This window comes from Astyanax mexicanus, chromosome 18 (assembly GCF_023375975.1).
Source record: "Astyanax mexicanus isolate ESR-SI-001 chromosome 18, AstMex3_surface, whole genome shotgun sequence".
In the NCBI taxonomy this organism is placed as follows: Eukaryota; Metazoa; Chordata; class Actinopteri; order Characiformes; family Acestrorhamphidae; genus Astyanax; species Astyanax mexicanus.
The window spans coordinates 24091040-24113253 of record NC_064425.1 but is presented as its reverse complement, the minus strand read 5'-3'; the positions used below and the strand labels follow the sequence as shown (position 1 = coordinate 24113253).

The 22214-nt window shown below is 38.8% G+C and overlaps 1 protein-coding gene across 2 annotated transcripts in view; it reads right to left on the bottom strand.

Annotated features, from left to right (window-relative positions):
• arhgap35a (Rho GTPase activating protein 35a) overlaps positions 1-22214 on the bottom strand; it is a 143112-nt gene that overhangs the window by 66333 nt on the left and 54565 nt on the right. For both annotated transcript variants that reach the window (XM_007260897.4, XM_022686943.2), the window contains one exon: positions 11094-11151. The gene's annotated coding sequence lies outside the window, so the exon portion shown is untranslated. The remainder of the gene's footprint in view (positions 1-11093; positions 11152-22214) is intronic.

Genomic DNA, 22214 nt, shown 5'->3' with positions numbered 1-22214 from the left:
ACAGAGCAGGTGTCTATTGCCTGCTTTAACTCTTCAGCACCAGTGTGGCACTTTTGTGATAGAGACGCTAAATATACCTCCGCGGGGAGAGGACTGTGATGACAGCTATTAATCCCCTCACACCAGCATGTAGCGCTGAATAGCTGACAGCAATCAGCTCGCCCTCGTTCAGCCGTCAGTGCCAACCTCCGCCACTTCACACAGCACTACACACCTCACACACGCAGCGACCTTCACCTTCACCCTGCTGCACGCTCAACGCTCTTCACACCGGAGGCTCCCGCTCACTGCGTCGCTAACATTTATCGGGGTTAGCTGAGTGGAGGCTGAACATGCTGCTCAAAGCCTCAACAGAGCAATGCAGTCTAAAACTAAGGGAAGCTTTCGTTCAGACCCAACATGAACCAAATGAACCGGGGGTTTCCTCACACTAAGCCTTATCCACAATCCCACACTATACCAAAGCACTTCAGTCAAAATTACAGTGGGAATATGGAATATTTCAATGTAAAGCTCTAAACACATTAATTTTTTATTAAATTAAACTGAACTTATAACACACCCTGTACTGAATTGTGCAGTTCGGTCAGTGTTCCTAAAGCACTAATGGCAATCTCGATATGCTTCGAACTGTATATTGTTGAGCGGGAGATTATTGGTTCGAATCCCATTTATGCAGCTTGCTATCAGCTGCCGGAGCCCTGAGAGAGCACAATTGGCCTTGCTCTCTCCGAGTGGGTAGATGATGCTCTTTCATTCATCACTACTAGGGTAAAACTAGGGTGATGTTGCTTAACAGAAGGCATCTGTGAGCTGATGTATCTGAACCGAGTTGCTGCACTTTTCTCTGAGTGCGCTGTGATGCTTCTCGGCAATGTCGCATCATCAGCAGTTCAAAAAGAGGAGATAGCTGACTTCACATGTATCAGAGGAGGCATGTGCTAGTCTTCACCTTCCTTGAGTTGAGGCATCACTAGGGATAGGGGGATATACAGCTGATTAGCAGCTCAATAAGTGGTACAATTGGACTAGCTACAAAATGTGGAAAGAATATATATATTGTGTATAAATGATGCTAATCTTTGCTATCTTTCTACACACTTGAATGCAACCAATCACTGCCTCTGCCTTTGGCACAGCAACATCCTATACATAACCTGTAGGCTGTGTCCCAGCAACCAGCCGTGAGTGAAGATGATTAGTGTGGCCTCTGTTTCATCACGCCTGGTGTTGGATTACCACTAAGGTTATAAACATCTGATCTGTGTATCAGGAAACACTCCTGAACAAAAAAAATGAACCACGCCACACTCACAGCAGCCTATCCAATAGCACTGTTATTCTTTTTCTTTTCTTTTTTTTTTTTTTTTTTTACAAGAGAACAGAGCATATGGCACAGCAAGTGTGCAGGATATGTGCATCATATATTTTCCCTCAGGATTCTGGTTATCTGATTTAAACACAGCATATTATTTGATGTAATATATATGTTGGGATATCAGTTGAAAATTCATCAAGAATTTTTGCACCACGATTTAATAAGTCATGATACTAAAAAGTCACCCTGTGTATCAAACATACTCCGATATAAAGTACCAATCAAGTTATGGTATGGACACACCTTCCCATTCAATGCTTTAATTTTTTTGCGTACACTGTAAATTAATACTAAATTCATCCAGACTATGAAGGAACACATAAGGAATCATGTAGTAATTTAAAAGTGTTCAACAAACCAAAATTCTCTGTTTAAAACATTTAGATGACTCTTTTAAGACTTTTACCGGTTTCTGAGGCTGGTAACGCAGATAACCTTATCTTGTGCAAAAGAGGCAACTGTTGCTCTTCCTTTCCTGGTGTGCTCCTGATGAGAGCCAGTTTCATCTTTGCTTTTTTTGATTGGTTTTCGGATTGACTGATCTTCATTTCTTAAAGTAATACACTAAATGTGAACCTTGTACACTTATTATTTATGTTATTAGCTGCATTATTGCAGTGTGTAAATAGGAGGTCCGTCACAATGCCAGATTTCAGGTTTAAAACAAATACCAAAGATTGTATTAAAATTATTGCTCAGAAACGGTGCTACAGTAAGCAATTTAGACAAGATTTTAAAATGTAGAGAGATTTTAAAATGTTTAACGTGTATCAATATATAATTGATTTTTATCAATGGATCAATGGATATTTAACACTTTCTGAATTGCTAAACAAAAACTTTCTGAAAGAAACAATGAAAGAATTCATGGAGATTATTCTAGGAACCAATGTGTGTTTTACTGTATGATCACAGCTGCTGTGACTCAATACATACACCTTTATTTTAACATTGAGGATGGCATTTCTTTCCATCACTGGAGATAATTCAGGTCTAAAAGGGTTAATATAGAGGAATCAAATAAATAAAATAAAAATACAAAATTACCAAAATTTCACAAATAGATAAAAAGTAAAGTATTTTTTAAATAAATGTGATCAAATGTGATCATGCAACAATGAAATTCAAACCTATCAAACTTTTATCACTGAGGCCATGCCTATAGTTCTTGTTTCAAATTGGAATAAAGCTACGCTGCACTGGTTTTGACCCTCATGAACGCCATCATGAACGTAAACTTAACCCCAGGACCCCATGTAAATTTGATCTCATTTTTACAACACTTAACACACTGTCTAATGTACATCTGATACTCATCATCACTCCTGCAGACAGTACTACACTACAGGAGGAAGCTCAGGAAGACTCTGCCTGCACCTGCTGACTGCCTGAAAACACTGAACTGTCAGCAAACAGTGTAAGATGCTTCCCCTACACCGTCCAAACTGCCTACGCTCACACACTCTCCCACACTCACACTTCATGCCTGGACAAGCACTCGTGTGTCATTTACAACCAGGCAGGTGCAAACACACAAACACTCATTCACTACTAAATCTCACTCTCACTCTCACACACACACACACACACACACACACACACACTCTCGCACACACACAAAGAGCAGCAATTATGACGGTAGCGACTCGTCCTCCTCTAGGGGCGAACGCTCCCTTCCCAGCTGCCATCTCTCACGCTAGTGACAGAGATTAACAGGCAAATTGGCTGGTTAATTGGGCTGCAGGTGTTAAGGACTACATTTACACTATGGGTTGCCAATCCCATGCGCCAACTGAGGGTTCAGTGGGTACAACATCATTTCAGAACAAAATCTTCAGATCTCAATATCATAAGAGATGAAGAGTCAACAACAAAACACTTTCTTAAAGAGCCATAGTATCATTTTTCTTACATGCTATATTCTCCCACTGGGGTTCACCTACACAGCATTTACTGAATCAGAAAAAAAACATGAACCTATGGGCACTATGGGCCTAATATTAGTCATAGTGGGCTATAGAAGGGTATTAAAAAAAATCCCCCCCGCATTAAGCTGTGGAGCAGAAAAACTGTGTTCTCTGGAAAAATGGTGTTCCATCAAATAGGGCTGTGCATAGGCAAGAAACTACAGGGTTTACCATTGAATAATTCGCAATATATTGCGCATATATATATATATATGGGAAGAATATATATTTCGAACTAGGGATGCATAAATACCGATACCATGCTACTGTGCTTGTACTTGCCAATGAGGCTCTGGTGCCAACATCCGATACCGAGAGCATGTTGCTGCTCTAACCAACGCAGAACTTTCAAATTATATATATTCAGTCCTAAATCTTAAGCATGGACATGGCACAAGCGAGCAAGTAGAAGGAGTGAGAGAGAGAAAGAACACCACTCTCTAAACCCGCAGTTTTAATCTGTAATCATGAATCTGTATTGTATAACAAAATATTGCATTCCAATACACTTTGACCCATGGTCACTCTGGAAAAGCTGCAGAAATCCACAGCTTAGGTGGGAGAATCTGTCCACAGGAAAACTATGTCATCTACTTCATAAATCTGGCCTTAATGTAAAAGTGGGTAGAAGAAAAACATTGTTCAAAGAAAGACATGAGAAGTGCCATTTCACTTTAAAACATGAAGGGGACACAGCAGAAAAGGTGCTGTGGTCAGATAAGACCAAAGTGGAGCGTTTTGGCTTTAATGCAAAGTGCTATGTGTGGTGGAAACAGAACTCTGGTCAGAAATGATGGGATGATGGTGGGAGCTAAATATAAAGCAATCCTGAAAAAAAAAAACCTAAATGGGGGCAGCAGAAGATTTAAAACTGGGAAGGAGATTCAACTCCCAGCAAAGCAATGACCCTAAACATACAGCCAGAGCTACAGTGGAATGGTTTAAAATCAATGAATATTCTTATGTTAGAATGGCCAAGCCTTGACATAAATCCCATTGAGCAGGTGACAAAATGTGAAAAAATTCAAGGGGTATACATATTTTTTCAAGCCACTGTAAGTGCAAAGTTCCAAAACTTATGTATTACATATGGTTGCAATAAATATACATGATCTCTGCTTTAAAAAATGAGTAAAACATCAATTTAGAAACATCATTTTTAGTGTTTTGTGACATTGCTCAAACCAGGCAAATTTCTGGCAACCTAATTAATAATTACTAAACATGGATTCGAACCACATAATTAGCTTTAACAATGACTATTTGCAACATTAAAATCTCAAAAACGAGTCAAAATTAGAATTTCCATGATGCGGGCCCTTTAAGGTTCCAGATGGCGAATAATGATAACATAAATTAGGAGCTGCTGAAAGCTTGATCGATCATTTGGCAACCCAGGCATTGTCAACCTGGTCCAAAATCTGGAATAAATGCTGCCTGCAGAAAAATAAAACTCAATATAAGGCAAAGCTGGTGTGAGTTACATGTAATAAAAAGGCCTGCCCAAAGGCGCAGCATCTCTCTTTCTGACAGATGGCCTCTACACACATATTCTACACTTATGCTGCGCCATATGCTCCAGCAGTGGCAGTGAGCGTACACAGCCACAACTCACACTTACACAGACATGTTCTGGTCACCACTTAAATTACGAGACCGATTAACATGTCAGAACATTTTTCCCCTCGGAGGAAAAGCATGTTATGGAGGGTCCCATTCTGAGACCAATGAAAATAAAATAAAAAAAGATCAAACACTGCACTCGTGTACATCTGTGTGTGTGTGTGTGTGTGAGAGAGAGAGAGAGAGAATGTGTGGGTGGTTCATGTGTGAATCTCCACACTGTGTGTGTCTACAGCTATGGAAGGGTGCACACAGATATTACTGTGGTCACATGGTCATACATTTTCAGCTTCCAGCGAGCAGGAGATATGAGAGGGCAAGGGTGATACTTATAATATATATTTATTTAAATCACCTTCTTATTCAATATTTTTATTTATTTTTTGTTTCCCTATTTAATACTGAATTCATTGTAAGGGATCATATAATACACTTAAGTGTTAAACCAAAATACTCTGAAGCATTTAGATGGCACTTATCTAGGCTGTTGTTAACTTAAGGCTTCTAAAGCAGGTAACTTAGCTGATTAACCTATCTGCTGTAACAGAGGTAAATTATGCTCTTCCTTTCCTGGGCCAGTCCTGATGAGAGCCAGTTTCATCATAACATGTTTTATTGTCTTTGCGACTGTACTTGAGGACAGTTTTAAAGTTCCTGAAAGTTTTTTTTTTTTTACAATTCTTTACTTAGTTCAGTAGATTTTGCAATAATATAGAGCTATAAAATAGAGCTATTCACTGTATACCAAGTCTTCCTCTTTACAACTTTACAACTGATGCTCTCAAACACATTAAGAGGCAGGAATTTCAAATAATTTACTCTTGATAAGTTCAGCACAGCTGTTAACTGAAAGCCTGAATTCCAGGTGACTCCACATCATAAAGCTGACCGAGAAAATCCAGCCAAGGTGTGCAAAGCTGTCATCTATCTAAGCAAGAGGTGCTACTTTGAAGAATATAATAAAATATAAAACTATTTTAAATAGTTTAAATAGCTTTAAATAATTCCATGCGTTTTTTTTCATAGATTAGATGGTTCAAGTATTAATATACAATACAGAACATTTTAAAATGCTGAAAAACACTGAATTATGGAGTGTCCTACAAGCCTACAAGACCTAGCGTTAACCATCACTTCAGTAAACAGAACAAAGCTTTAAGCAGAATTTCAAACTGCTGTTTTTTTATTATGAGTGTAATCAGTATAATTACTAAGAAAAGTGAAAGCCCATTACATTTATGTTCACTCAGATTCTCAACGCCTAAATGGTTCAAACATCTCATTTCATATAATTACTCAATATGCTTCTGATCTAACATGATACAGGTTTTAAACTCATCACTGATGACAACTGTAAATGTAAGCACAACACTTACAGTTAGTCTGTAATTAAAATTTCCTTCATCGTAATCGTGATAGTTTATTCCCCTGGTCATTAAAGCACAATTCAAACATTAAATTATTTAAAAGATTACATTTTGTCTAACATACTAAGAGGTAATAGATTTGAGAGGATAAACCCGTAACTCATATTTACCAACCTATGATTTTACTATTTTTGGTACCTTCAAATCATATGCCAAAAGTCATAGAAAAGCAGTTTGTATACTGATCATGAGTGAAGTGTTACTTCAAAAAAGGTCTTGGGGATGATCACAGCTGTATAAGTTGTGAAGTATTATATTGTGAGTGAGGCTGAACACTGGTCAGTGTGTTTACGGCAAGAAAATGTAAATTATGGGAGTTTATTTGAGGACTAATAGTGTAAGCTAGGTGGATGGGATGTTTCATGTACGTTTAAGTTGCATGGGTATTTAAAATTCCTCAAATCTAATATCTCACGTGTTTTCTGAGAATATGTCATAGAAAGCATTACCACCCACAGTGGACAGTGCAGTAATCAGTGGATTCTGGCTAGAATTAGAAATAGAAATGCTCCAAAATGACTTTTTGGAAATCTATCTTTTGACTTTTTCTTAACTTTTAATGGAAGTCAATCTTTTTCGTTTCCTATAAAATTGCTATGTTGAACAAAACAAGACTCAAACCTATCATATAACTAATAACCCCCGCTAGTGTATAGGTTGTCAAATTGTCAAAAACAAAGCAATGTCACTACAAAATATTACTGTGGTGCACTTAATATCCTTTAATTTTCCTTAAAATCGTCAGTGTGCCTTTTAATCCACTGTGCCTCCATCAAATTGCAGTGTTTAGTTTTCCAGCACCAGGGCTGGAGTAGCATTAGCATTAGCCACTAAGCGTTCTTTTCCAGTTCAGAGGTGAGTATTATCAGCCTGTTGCCTGCTGCTAACTCCGACTAGCACTGCTGGAGCAGCATTAGCATTAACATTGCTCACTATTTCCTCATTCAGAGGTTAGTATCATTAGCCTGTTGCCTGCTGCTAACCCCTGCTAGCACTGCTGGAGCATTTAGCCACTAATGTTAATGCTAATTTGGCAATCTAAGCTTACTGTAAATAAACAGACTCACCCAAATAACCAGTTTTCAGGAGATAAATCTGTGCAGATTAACATCCAATGCCTATTTGACTTTAAAATAAAGGGCTTTGTTTATTACAGTTTTGTTTACTTAGCTTAGCTTTACTTAACCACCCCCCAGCAGCAAGACCAGCTGAATTAGAAGTTCCTTATAGTGTCTTTTAAAATGTGTCTTATAATCCGGTGCACCTTATGTATGAAAGTAGACCAGAAAATAGACATTCATTGATAGTGCGACTTATAATACAATAATTCGCCTTATAGTGCGAAAAATACAGTACAATATATTGCGATACTGCAAGCAAAACATATATTGTGATACAGTATTTAAAAATATAGCTTATTGTAGCAATATGAGGAGTCACTGACAGCCATACAAATGTGTAGTTCAACAATTAATGAATAAATAATGAATAAATACATTTACATCTGCTGTTCTGACAGTTCTACACTTTTTTTATATATTTTTTTGTTTTGTGTTATTTTACAAATAAGCATGCACAATTTAAACTGACAAAATGACAAAAAAATGGCAGTCACTGCTGTTGCAATAGAGATGGTATCCCAACCCTACTTATGAATATTAAACCATGCCTTTCACAACACAGACTCCACAACTCCCTATGAAATTCTGAACATGCAGGTACCTCACTCATTAGTTCCATATCAAAGCAGAAGCAAATCACTTCACTGAAACACTGATCACGTTTTGCGCTGCTTAATGCATGATGCAAGCTCATTCATCTGGAACGTCTGGGTTAAGAAGTGTGTGAGGAGCTTTGATTAACACTATATACTGCTCTCTCAGAAAAACCTGAACACGCTCACCATCCTGCAGCCCAGCCAGCGCACCTGCAGCGCTGCAGCACCAGAACAAAACACACTAGTATTCTAGTACTGTGCCAGGTGACTACACTCAGCTTGTGGGAAAACACTGAGGGTAAATTTAGAACAGATGATGGATTTCCAGATGTCTTCATCCACAGTCTGAATTCCCTCCAGCGGCTAGAGAGCTATCGCACAGTGAGCCTGAATCACTCAGCCTCAGGAGCCCAGCGAGAAACTGCAGTGTGAAACCACGGAAGGTGACATAGGTGTCAGTGCTAGACTGGCAAACACACATTTATTACTGTTTTCAGATGCTGGGGCGCTGCCAAAAACTGCTGGAAATGACAAAGAGTTACGGTGTTGCTGGGCAAATGTCAAAGTTCTGGGGACGTAAAGTTTCTGAGTCAAATGTTTTTAAGTTAACTTTGTTAAGACTTTTAGAACAAACAAACAAGACAGAACTGGACAAAATGACCTTAAATCAAGATCTCTATTGACTAAACATTTTTTTTTGATTACGGTCAATGATTTTTTTTTTAACAAAACAATGGATGTAACACTTTTTTTTTATAAAAGCTTATTAAAATAAATGCTCGTCAATCCAGCTGTGGTAAACTTCACAGTCTTTAGCTAAAAGGTTTTTGTTTTGTAAATGTTGTAAATAGTTTACAATTATCTGAATGTTTAGACATTTTCAGCTTTTGATAATTTTTTTTTTTTTTTGATTAACAGCCCTTTTTTTTTTTTTTTTTTACTTCGCACATACAGACAACGACAAAGTGTGTGTGTGTTTGAATCACAAGGGAGGGGAGGATGAGACCAGGGGTCTGCAGGCTCATCCTTTGAGTATTCAAACTCGCGGCCCGCAGAGCGATATTTTGAACAGCTGCCTTTCAACCACAGAGGAGAAGCTGAAAACGGATTTATAGAACTATAGATCACAGTGAGGTTGATAAAAAAAACGCAATAGTTACTTTTACTGGTAACTAGTTACTTTTATAGTGGAGTAACTCTTACTAACTCAGTTTGAATTACTCAGTGAATTACTTTTTCAAAGCAACGTGCCCAACACTGAAGATCACTAAAAAAAAGCACTTGTTACAGTTTCTCCTAATAATGCCATACTTTGCCAGCTTATCAGCTAGTATAAAGCAATAACAGTTTAAAATTATTCTGCTCACCTATAAAGCTATTTCTTTGGGGTAACAATCTTACCCCTTCTTACCTACCTGATCTTCTGCTTCCCTATAAACCCTTTTGCTCTCACAGGTCGTCTTTTAACCATCCCTCAATCTATCCTCCATGGTTTTGGTGACCAACTCTTCTCTGAAGATCTGCCTCTGGAATCTGGAACTCTCTTCCAATACTGATCAAACAATCCAGTTCACTCTCCATATTCAAATCTCACCTGAAATCGTATCTTTTCGCACTTGCCTATAACCTCCCTCATGCTTTCAGTGTCTGACTCTGCCATATATACTGCCTTATCTTTTTGTATATATTGTACATATTGTTTATATTACTGTGCTTTTGCTGTCTGTGTCAAGTGTGTTTTCTATGTACTTTGAACTGTAAGTGTTGTTGGGTTCTTGATAGTGTTATATAAAAAAGAAAGAATTATTATCATAATTAGTAAGTGAATTTTGTGGCAAAAAGTGAGAACTAGACAATTAGTCAGTAACTGTAGCATAATTATTACGCTCAACAAGATGCTCTTTTACAGCAGAACATCTGCTTATCAGCACATCACACCAATTATTTCACACATCTGTAGGGGTTTTATAACATTAGGGTTATTACTACAAACACAATGAAGTGGATATGTCATGAGCTATTAAAGCTGTAAAACTCTAATTTATTCATTTCTAACCAATAAATGTCAAGGTGCAGTATGATAAACAAAAAATGCCTCTCATGCAATCACACTGCAGGGTCAGAACTAACTGTGGTACAATTACTATTATTCTACCTATTATTTTTTTTATTGTTGTTTTTAAATTATTTGATCAACTAAACTGGCTTTTAATTTTCTATCAATTAGGACACAGGCATATTTTATAGATTACTACAAAACAACGTTATAACCATGTATTACCAAATATTTACCCAGTTGTTACTAATCTGTAAAGTGCTACCCCATATTTATTTTACTTCCCCTCAGAATACTACATTCAAAATGAACAAGAAATATGTTTTAAAATATGCAGAAAATGTAATTAAATGTGTTTACCTATTAAATATTTATTCAAGAAACTCAACACATTGTGTAATTAGACTGGTCCTCTTACTGGGACAAAAAAATTACTTATTTCCACACTTATTTAAACTGTGATTATCCTGAAGAGGTAACACTACACCTAAAGCACACACTTACTGACTGCTCTAAACTGCTCTCCACTGATTTTTTTTATACTTAGCTGACCTTCAGTCATTACAGCCTCCACACAACTGAAGATTTATTCAGAATAAAACACCACACACTGCCAGACCCCTGAGCAGCAGCCCTGCCTCTTAAAACCAGATATATTAAAACAATCCTCAAAGCCTAGAAATACTTTTTTGCTGACCATCCGAGTAGCATTACTTTCTAACAACAATGTTTCAACAACTGTTGAAAAAACCCACTGTACAGGACGATCATTAGGCCATAATTAAATAATAGCCAGGTCATGAATTATTCAGTCTGATTGCAGATTTATTTCATGGCCATTAGCCTCAACCACATTGACCACATTACAATATATGATTATACAAGAAAAGATGTATAACAACAGGATAACTGTAGAATAACTTACCCTTCCTCACAGCTCAGCTCTCTTTAGTACTTCATGTGTGACATCAGCAATGTGTTTCCTATGACAAAATAAAGAACAAAAAGTCCATTATAAACAGTAAATTATTTTAATGTTCCCAATTAATATTTCCAAACCCGAGTTTTATAGTTCTGATTTTTTTATTGTGCAGTATGTAATAATATTGTCAACCTTCTGACACAATAAAAAAAAAACATCTATATCATGATATGGTGATATTCTTCAATGCAGTGCATTTTGTATGTGTTTTGCTATTTACTGTATTTACTTTTACTTGTTTGTTTGCAGTTTGCATGCACAACATATGCTACACTTTAGTTTTGTGGTACATTTTTGTTTGTTGTGTACGTTTATGTTATTGTCTTGGTAAGTTACTGTTCGCAAAATAGACAAAGATTTTTATTGACGTTAACTGTTACAACTGCTTAAAACTGTCATATTTATATCTATATAATACTTTAATCAAACCACTGAAATCAAACCAAAATTAGGGGATACTTTGTTGGATAATTTTATATAATTATCCATGCACAGAACTTGACTTATTAGACTTAATTATTCTAAACATATTTCAGTGTTTCTCAAACAGAGCAAACACCTTGGCAACCACTTAGCCACACCTTAGCAACCACCTAGCAACCACAACGGAAATCATAGCAACACCATAGCAAACGCCTAGCAACACCTTAGCAACAACTTAGAAACAGCATAGCAACCATCATAGTGAACAGTGGGAGCCACTTTAGCTGCGCGAAAAAAAACGTTTCTAGTTTATTTTAAACATATTTCAGTGTTTCTCAAACACAGCAATAGATGGTACTTTAATTTACACATGGGTGGAAAAAATTAATAAAAAAAATAAATTAAAATAAAAAAAAATAATAAATTAAAAAATAAATAAATAAATAAATTAAAACCTGTGAAAATTTCTGTTCAGTACTCGGCTTCCAGCCAAATGTTTCATTTTTTTCAATTTTGATTATTTTTTTTTCTCTGCAACCTTAGTAATAACATTGTGTGTTTTGTACTTTATTGCATGTTACAGCTTTAAAATTGTACATTACTGTGGCTGCATCCTAACACTCACAGGTTTTCACAAAGACAGCTACACTAATCAGTGTATTCTGTTCAATATCAGTTCATATTGCAGTGATGTGTGGATTGGGACACAGCCCCACTAAGCTAAAATAGACAAAAGAAGCACAAAACGTGGAACGGTCTCAACAGATTAGCCTGTTCTCTGCTTCAGAATGAAATAACTGTGCAGGGCACGTCCACGTCCAGATGGATCTGAAGTGCAGTCCTACAGAGCCACACATTCCACTGCACACCTGCTTTAACACACATGATTAAACCCATCAGTTTATCATCAAGCCCTTCATGAGTTGAATATGGAGATGGAGCAGGGGAAACATCTCACGGTGGCGTGCCTCAGCCCCGCAGGCCTCCCGTTTCACACCCCTGCTGCGGACAGCACTGGGGAAGCTGGGAAAGAGGGGCGAAAATGGCTTGGACAGTAGTGGCGAGAATGAAATGATCTGAAAGGGGGTTAACAGGGCTTTAGGAACAGCTGAGCTGCAGTAGCACTAATGGGCCTTGGCTACTTAAAGAGTGTTAGAGACGGCGTGAACATGTCCCGACATGCTGCCAGCCAGTGAATGGGCTCAAAGATGACTGTGCGCTTTCACCTTCTTTCATAAGAGAATACAAGAGCTTTACCAAGCATGTGACCTTGTATGTGCAGAGTGATAGGTAGAAAAAACTGTCCAGACATTTTGGGCACCTAGGCACACTCTTTTATTACACCCTAAGGATTACCATATTTTTACCACTGTAAGGCGCACTAGATTATAAGGTGCATTTTAAGAGACACTATAAGGAACTTCTAAATTAGCAGGTCTCAACGATGGGTGGTGATGGAGGGGGGGTAGCTAACTAAGTTAAGTAAAGCTAAGCTAATTAAATAAACCTGTAATAAAAAAAGAGTCAAACGAGTGATTGATGTTAATCCACACAGATTTCTCTCCTAAAAACTGTTCATTTGGGTGAGTAAAGCGCTTCCATTTATTTACAGTAAGATTAGATCCAGCACTCAGGCTACAGCACTAGCATTAGCCGCCACACAGTGCTACACGGAGGAACCCTGAGCTCCTAAGCCAAGGCGATATTAGCTAGTGGTTTGTCCCACGTAGCGTGTTTTAATGCGGTAAATATGCAGACTACAGTCTGATATACTCACCTCTGAATGACAAAAAAAGTTAGTGGTTAGTGCAGTTAGCAGCTAATCCTAATACTGCTCCAACAGTGCTAGCCGGAGTTAGCAGCAGACTACAGGCTGATAATACTCACCTCTGAATGGTTATAGAGTTAGCGTGGTTAGCGGGTAATGCTAATGCTACTCCAGCCCCAGTGCTGGAGAACAAAACTGAAACTCCTGTATAATGCTGCACTTCAGTGGAGTGCTGCTTCTTATAACCTGACTGGTAAAATTCATACATAACAAGCACCAGATTAAAAGGCACACTGACTATGTTTGGGAAAATTAAAGGATTTTAAGTGCGCCTTATAGTGTGAAAAATAAGGTAATACCCAGTAACTTCTTGCATGAACACAAACACAGGAAACGCAACAAAAACCTTTATGAAAATAGAGCTAGTTTAAAGCTTCACAGTGTTAAGCTGCGTATAGTTTTGCCACCACTGCTTCAGAATTTATGAAACATTAAACTTTACAAAAGGCTTTTGATATTAAATGAGGGTTAAAGAGGGATGAAAATAGAGAGGAAAAAAATAAGGATAACAGGGAATGGAGACAGAAGAGAAAAGTAATCAAACTAATGTTAAATTAGCCTCCACTGATTACATTCCTTATTGTACTATATTTCATGTAGCATTTTGACAGTACTATAACAAATAATTAAAGCCATATCAAGACCACAGAGACAACAGTAGATAATATAAATAAAATTTGAGAGACTCAGAAAGAGGCAGCAAGACTTTTGGTAAACAAACATATGCTTAAGCTAGGTTGGCTCAGTTAATGTTAGTATCCTAGCCCTGTACAACTTGTATCTTTCAGCTGGAAAACAACCACTTCAGTTTGGTAGTAATGGAAGAGTGAGGGGGAGCACTAATCTTGTATTTTTATATAATAACACATGAATATTGGGGCAGGTGTACTCCCAATATGTATTTATGTGATTATACCACAGTTCCGTTAAGATACTATAGCCATCAGATTATAAGGCAAACTACCAATAAATGTCTATATTGTGGTGAATTTTTAATACATAAGGTGCATTCAAAAAACTGTTTATTTGGGTGAGTAAAGCGCTTCAGTTTATTAACAGTAAGCTTAGACTTCCACTAAAGCTGGAGCATTAGCATTAGCGGCTATCCCTTAGCAGGTTGCAGGTTAGCAGCAGGCTACAGGCTGAAAATACCTACCTCTGAACGACCAAAGTGCTAGCGCTCAGCACAGTTAGCAGGTAAAGCTAATACTGATGGAGAAATAATGATTTTCGAGAAAATTAAAGGATTTTAAGTGTGCCTTATAGTGCAAAACATACAGTACTTATTTAGCAACAGTACTGCTCTACTTTTCTAAAGCTGCAGTGTTTATTGTACTTATGTGTAGTTTGGGGTGGCGTCCACTAGGAGTGTGCCATATTGTATTGTATGCAATAATGTTACAAAAAAATCTGAGACAAAAAAAAAAAACAACTCCATATTGTGATATTAGAACTAACTGTGGTAAACTTTTAGCCATTCTAATGTTAGTGTTTTCCTGAGTAAACAAACAGATAATACACATTTTTTTATTCTAAAGTGCCTAAAACTTTTGCACAGTAGAGAAAGTGAGAGAAAGTAAGAGAGAGTGAGAGAGCATTCAAACATTTAATGCCAAGAGACAACAAGACCTGAGAAGAGCGAGAGTGAGCCAGGATGGAAGCGCACACACACACACACAGATAAAAAACTTTTTCGAAGTAAAGGAGAGTGAAAGATGAGTGAGTCACTCTCCGGGGAGAAAGAGCAAACGATACAATTGAAAACACCTGAACTTGCCACAGTGTCAATTAAAGATAATGACTTTTTACTTGTTGCCACAGTAACGGGCTCTCTGCAGAGGCAGATGGCTGCGTAGATTTTTCCCTGTTAATTTTCTTCAGAGTGCGTGAATCATGTTTGGTGGGGGGGGGGGTGGTGGTGAAGGGCGGAGGCACTCGTTTCTCTTTTCTCCATTACACCAAGCACATCTCTACTTTTTTCCCCTCTCATAATCAGCTACCCAAGGAAATGAGGAGCAGAAAGAAAGAAAGAAAGAAAGAAAGAAAGTGTGTAGGCGTGCAAGATTTTTTTTTTTTTTTTTTAGCTTTGTCACACTAGCCTCTGGCTTCAGCAGTTGCACAAACAGCCCGAGGCAGCCAGAGGTTGGAGGTTTTGTGCCTGGTTGTCCATTTTAAATGGGCAGTCAGATGGGGGAATGCCATTAGGCTCATCCTGCCTGCTCTCTCTCTCTCTCTCTCTCTCTCAGTATGGTGGTCAGCATTAACCACTGAATCCTTAGCACAGCAGATCAGCTGCCGGAGAACCTACGGGAACTGCTACCGCTGATTCACCCTAGCAGAAGAAGACAACACGGCATTGCTATAAAGTCTAGGTATAGACCTTCACTATCCTGCATTAGCAGACTTGTGTATGGAGAGCATTTTTATGGCTCCAGCAGTGATAGCCAGGGTTAGCAGCAGGTAACAGGTGACCGATAACACTCACACCTGAATGGCAAAAGAGCTAGCACCTAGCGTGCTTAGTGGCTAAAGCTAATGCTGCTCCAGCAGGGCTAGCCAGGGTTAGCAGCAGGCTACAGGCCGATAATACTCAACTCTAAACGCCAAAAGAGCTAGCGCTTAGTGCACTTAGCAGCTAATGCTGCTCTAGCAGTGCTAGCCAGGGTTAGCAGCAGGCTACAGGCCGATAATACTCAACTCTAAACGCCAAAAGAGCTAGCGCTTAGTGCACTTAGCAGCTAATGCTGCTCTAGCAGTGCTAGCTGGGGTTGGCAGCAGGCTACAGACCGATAATACTCACGTCTGAGCAGCAAAAGAGCTAGTAGTTAGCTGCGAATGTTAATGCTACTCCAGCCTCAGTCCTGCAGATCTAAACTAAAACTCCTGTATAACAAATTAAATGATCTTAAGTGCGCCTTATAGTGTGAAAAATACGGTATCACAAGAGGCAAATACATGTGGAAAGCACATGTTAGGCCTGGGAAATGAAATCAAAAATAAACTTCAAATTAATTAACCATGGTCATATATTGTGTAGTCATGTGACTTCTCTCTGACATAAAAGAAACATGCCAAGCAGTAATTCTAACGGTGTGCATCAAAGAAAAAAAATATATCGTCCACCGTTCATTGAAATAACAATTTATTAATCGTAACTAAAGTATTGTGTTTTATAGACCAACACTGATTCTACCTTCTGGTAAAGTAAGACTTCTAGAAAGGAGCGAAGAGCACTGTTCACTTAAGATCCAACTGTTTTCCATCTACGACAAATAGGAAATGAAAGCTAATCAGGCTTTAATTAGTATTTTACCACTCCTTTTCAGTTTCAGGGTGTTTTCATACCTACTTCTTTTGGTTCAGTTTGATGACAGGAAGCAGTAAAGCCCTTTAAGCTGCCCATTTAAACTCCAGTGTGAAACCGAAACTAACCGAATCATGTGTGTACAGTGTAACAAACACATGAACCTTGGACTCTGGTCTGGAATTCCAGTGTAAAGAAAAAAAAAAAAAAAAAAAAAAAAAAAAAAAAAAAAAATATATATATATATATATATATATATATATATATATATATATATATATATATATATATATATATATATATATATATATATGCTTAGTCATCATTCTTTTTATGGCAACTGCAGTCAGCTAAAATTCCGTAATAACAGTAGTATCGATGGCTGTATATAATGAACAGATGTGGTTGGAGGTTTTGTGCCTGGTTGTCCATTTTAAATGGGCAGTTAGATGGGGGAATGCCATTAGGCTCATCCTGCCTGCTCTCTCTCGCTCTCTCTCTCTCTCTCTCTCTCTCTCTCTCTCTCTCTCTCTCTCTCTCTCTCTCTCTCTCTCTCTCTCTCTCACACTCTCTCTCTCAGTCTCTCAGTACGGTGGTCAGCATTAACCACTAACTCCTTAGCACAGCAGATCAGCTGTCCGAGAACCTAGTGAAAGTGTTTCTGCTGATCCACGCCCAATCCTGACCACGCTAGCAGAAGATGACGATAACAAGGTGAAAAGACAATTACAGAAATGCAGCACTGCGAAAACACCACGACTTTTATAGTGGCAGCAGTGCTATAAATCCTGGGTGTTAAGATATTGGATGTAGACAATCATGTGGAAAGCACATAGAGACATCAAGAATTTTACTGAAAATAGCATTAGCAGTTATTCATCAGCTTAAGAAAAAAAAAATCCCAATAAGAGCAGCATCGATAGCTTGATAACTGGCAGAGGTTGGAGGTTTTTGTGCCTGGTCATCCATTTTAAATGAGCAGCCAGATGGGAGAAAAGCTATTAGGCTCATCCTGTCTGCACTACACTCCAAGTATGGTCCCAAGCAGTAACCACTGACTACTGGGTGGGGGCAAATACATGTAGAAAGCACATTTATTAAGAGGTAACACAGGAGTACATTAGGTATGGATTTACACTCATAAGAACTGTGGATTACCAAAACGTTTAACCATAAAGAGAGTTTAACTGCTGCTATAGTCTTTCACACTGTTTATTTAACTGATACACAAACATCCATAGGCTAGACATCTGTATTCCAAAAGTAAGACAAACCGAAGAAGGTATATTGGAGTTGATTTATATGTAATGAGTTTAGTTGTGGCTGTTTCACATGAGGAGATTTACTAGCACTCACTCTTATGTTGGGTTAAAGGATGGATAAGGGTCTTTACCATTGAACTTCCATTTCGTAAGAGAACCAAAAAGTGCTCAAAGGCACTAAAGGCCTCGCCTCTCTATTCACCCCTTGTGATGCTACATTATCATTCTATCAGTACCATAAAATTGGTCTTAAAATGACTGTAACGTAGTTTATCACAACAGTTTCTGGGACAATATATCATCAAATAAAAAAAGTAAGTATGACAGGCCTAGACAGCGCAATAAAAGCCAGCTTTCTGACCAAACGTGACCGGACTGCAGAAGTGAAAACCACCATGCATCCAACTAGAACCATCTGATTCGCAGCAGGTGGTGAGAAACAGCCACATGTCTTCTTCACTCCATTCTGACCCAGAGCGATGGGACAGCAGTTGGAGGCCACCAGCACAACACACTGAAGCCTCACACACTCAACACAGAAGCACCCTCTGCCAAGATTCTGCCAAGCAGAAGAAGAAACAGCAGCTCCGTTTGGGAAAGAGACTCAACGTGGGTAGTGCTAGCAGTAGAAGGTTTCAGCAGTACATTAAAGAAGCTCGCCATCAATGGAGAAAATTTACATTTGACCCGCACTGGCAAAAGTAGGTCAATATGTCAGAATAAGGAGGGTGGGAGAGTGAGAGAGAGAAAGCGAGAAAGCAATTTTGCTCCATTTGTAGGATGACAGTGTGAAAGGAGAAAAAGGAGGGATTTTACAGGCCTTGCGGTGCTAATCTGAGAGGTTTAGAACCCCTCCTGCTGAATTCCTTTGCTTAGCCTCCCCCACCTCCACCGTACCGCCTTCACAAGCACATGACTGGCACTGCCTCCCACTGCCACCACTTTTCCCAGGCCTTCCCAGTCAGGCTGACCACACCTTCTTACACTCTGCAGTCAATCAGCACACGCCTGGGGCAAGGCGGAGTTTATGGGTTAAGACGTAACTGAGTCTTTCAGTTATAAATGTCTTTAATCATTCAGTTATGAATGGAAGTTTGCACACAGTCATCATGGAAATGAATGTCATGGAAATACTGGGCTTTAGTTAAATTTTAAAGAGGGGAGGGAACCTGAAATTACACATACATGGTCATACGGGGTGACTAGACACTTTTGAGAGCAATCATAAAGCTTCTGGTAGAATTCTTGTTGGCTATTTAACTTATTTAATGCTTCTTAGCAACGTTGGTGGAGTTTGATTAAATGTGTTGGATTTTTCCAGATAGCCCTGACTTTTAAAGCACAGTGCACAAATCTGAAATACCGTATTTTTTGTACTATAAAATGCACTTAAAAACCTATATAAGCTTTATAATTTGGCGCGCCTTATGTATGAATTTTAAGGAGCAGTAAAGCCACTTCACTGAAGTGCAGGGTTATACAGAAGTTTAAGTCTAGTTCTCCATTAATAATAATAGTTCAGCATTAATATTACCTGATAACCGCAGCGTTAGCTCTTTTGCTGTTCAGAGGCTTACCAAACACTCATTGTTCTACAGTGTAGCGTTGTCAGGCGGCATTAACAGCTAGCAGTTAGCCGCTAATGCTCCAGCTTTAGTATAAATCTAGGAATCTAAGCTTACGGTAAATAAATACGGTAAATTAAAAGTTTTCAGAAGGAAAATCTGTGTAGATCCACTTGTCTGACTGTTTTTTTTTTGTTTGTTTGTTTTTTTAAGTATTACAGATTTGTTACTTAACTTAGCTTGTTAACACCTTGTGTATAAAACAGACCAAAAATGTACATGTATTAATAGTGCACCTTATATTCCAGTACACCTTATATTGCAAAAAGTACGGTAAAGCATTTAAAAAATGCCATTTTAAAAGCGTAATATCAGCTTAATTTATGCTCAAACTTTTAAGATTTATGTTTGGGGTCATTGTAATGTTTCAATGCCCAAATGTGTCCATGTTTAAACAATTCAGCTGATGTTTTGGCCAAAAATTAGGAATGAATAACACTTTCAGTACTTTCAGTATTTGTGTTGGGACACAGATGGAATTTAGCCTATTGTGTAGTCAACACACACAAACAGCAGTTAACACAGACGCACATTAACACATGGACAAAATGGTCTGCTGTCATTGAGGGACTAAGGAAGTAGTAAGGCCTCACATTAAACTCAGTGTTTCTCAATCCTGGTCTTGCACATTTATTGCTTTCAGTGCTCCCAGCACACCTGAACCACATAATTAGCACATTAACCAATTCTTTCAAAATCACAGGAACGTTGTTGAGTGTTGAAGTAAAGAAAAATAAAAAAATGTGCCGCAGAGAATTTATCTGTCTTATCTAACCATACAACTTTGCAACACAAGGCTTTTTGCTGTTCACATGATTAGCTTGCAGAGAGAGTTTTTTTCTGAGGTATAATTATTAATTATTTAAGACAGAACAAAATGTACCAATACATCAGAGTAAAAAAAAAGCTTAAAAGCTAAAGCTGACTTTTCACACATGCTTCTACACTAAATCCAATTAAAGAAATGTGACTAATTATACTCTTTCTCCTGCTGTGCCACTGACAATCGCAGAAATCCCTTCTCCCAATGTTCTATCATGTTCCCTGAGTCCTTCTCACAACAACACAACAATATATCACAGCCTAATATCACAAAAATCACATTCGAAAAAAGCCAGCAAATATTGACATCAATCAGGCTCTACTAAATCTTTGAAATGCATGAAGACATTAATGAACCGAGTCAACACTGTTACCCCCTGCAACTGCCCCAGCTCTAGCAGTGCTAGAGCGGTGGATTTGCTGTTCCCAACAGTGCAGAAGAAGATGGTCAAATACATTTCATGCACTGATGAAGACACTCAGCCAAATCTTAGGGTCCATGAAAAGCCCAGTGCCTCCCAAGATCTAATCTCATTACATCCTTTGTGCTGTTCAGAAGCGAGGGATGTAAAGCTGTACAGTAACCTTCATCTGTTCTCGCTGACCGCTGAGAGACACTGTCTGGCACGAGCTTCAGCAGGAGCCTCAAAAGTCCTTTAATCTGACAGCACCCAGAGAGAGGGAGAAGGCAAGACACTTCCTTTTCTCATCTCGCCTCAATCAATCTGCATTCACTCCCATCCATTGTCCACCTGAGGCTGCTACCCCTTTCACGGACCACGCTCTTTCTCAGACATCGATTGTCATGGGGGATCTGAGAGGATTAGGCTGATGCCTGTCTGCTGGTGGGGTGGGTTCAAGTGCTTCCAGGACCGTTTATCGCCACTGCCTGACAACAGGCCTGGCAGAACGAGGGAGGGGGTGCAAGAGGAGCTGACATCTCCGAGATTTTTCTTCTAGATAAAGTGAAATTACCTCTAAAGCTCTTTAAAGAGTCAGGCAGGCACACTATATACAACGACCTTGAGGGGCTTCTTTTAGGACGCCCACTACACGACGGAGACAGAGGGAGCTGAGGAAATAAACTCGACTCCCGCGTTCGCGGAAGACGACGCATCCAGGACTTTGTCTAAACCTTTGCTTTACTGATTGCTTCTGGAGTGCAAACACTCGGGCGAGACGAGACGAGAGAAAAGGAGGTCTAAGTGCTCTTTCAGCCATTACTGTACCCAACAAATTACGAGCAATGCTCTGGAGATACCCGAGCAAATACATTCAAAGGCTACAGGAAATGGAAAGAACATTAGAGACCAAGGCCTAAAGAAGGAACTGAAGGAAGCAACCTCGACTTTATAGCAGAAGCTCTCAAAAGCTACTAGAGCCTGAGGGAAGTCAAGTTTCAAAAGCCATAAAGTCAAGATTTAGCTCCCACCTGGTGAGCGTTTGATTGCTTTTCGGTTGTACTATTCCCCTGTTATATTCTCATGTTCCAATGCCTATGAGGAGCCACAGGTGAATAATTCAACCTCCCACAAGGCACAGATCCCGCCAAACACCTGACAATATTACAGCAAATGTGTGCGATTAGATTTATGCCTTATGACGGAACAGCAGCAGTGCGGCAAGTCAACGGGTTCAACCGCTTCCATACCATCAGTCTTTCGGGCAATTTTAAACTCAGGTACAATTTTGACAAGACACTCGTTTACAGTACATTTGGTTACATTTGGTTCGATAAAAACGTCAAGATTGAAACTGAATGTACAAGCCAGGCATGTGTAGACAGTGCTTTTCAGAACA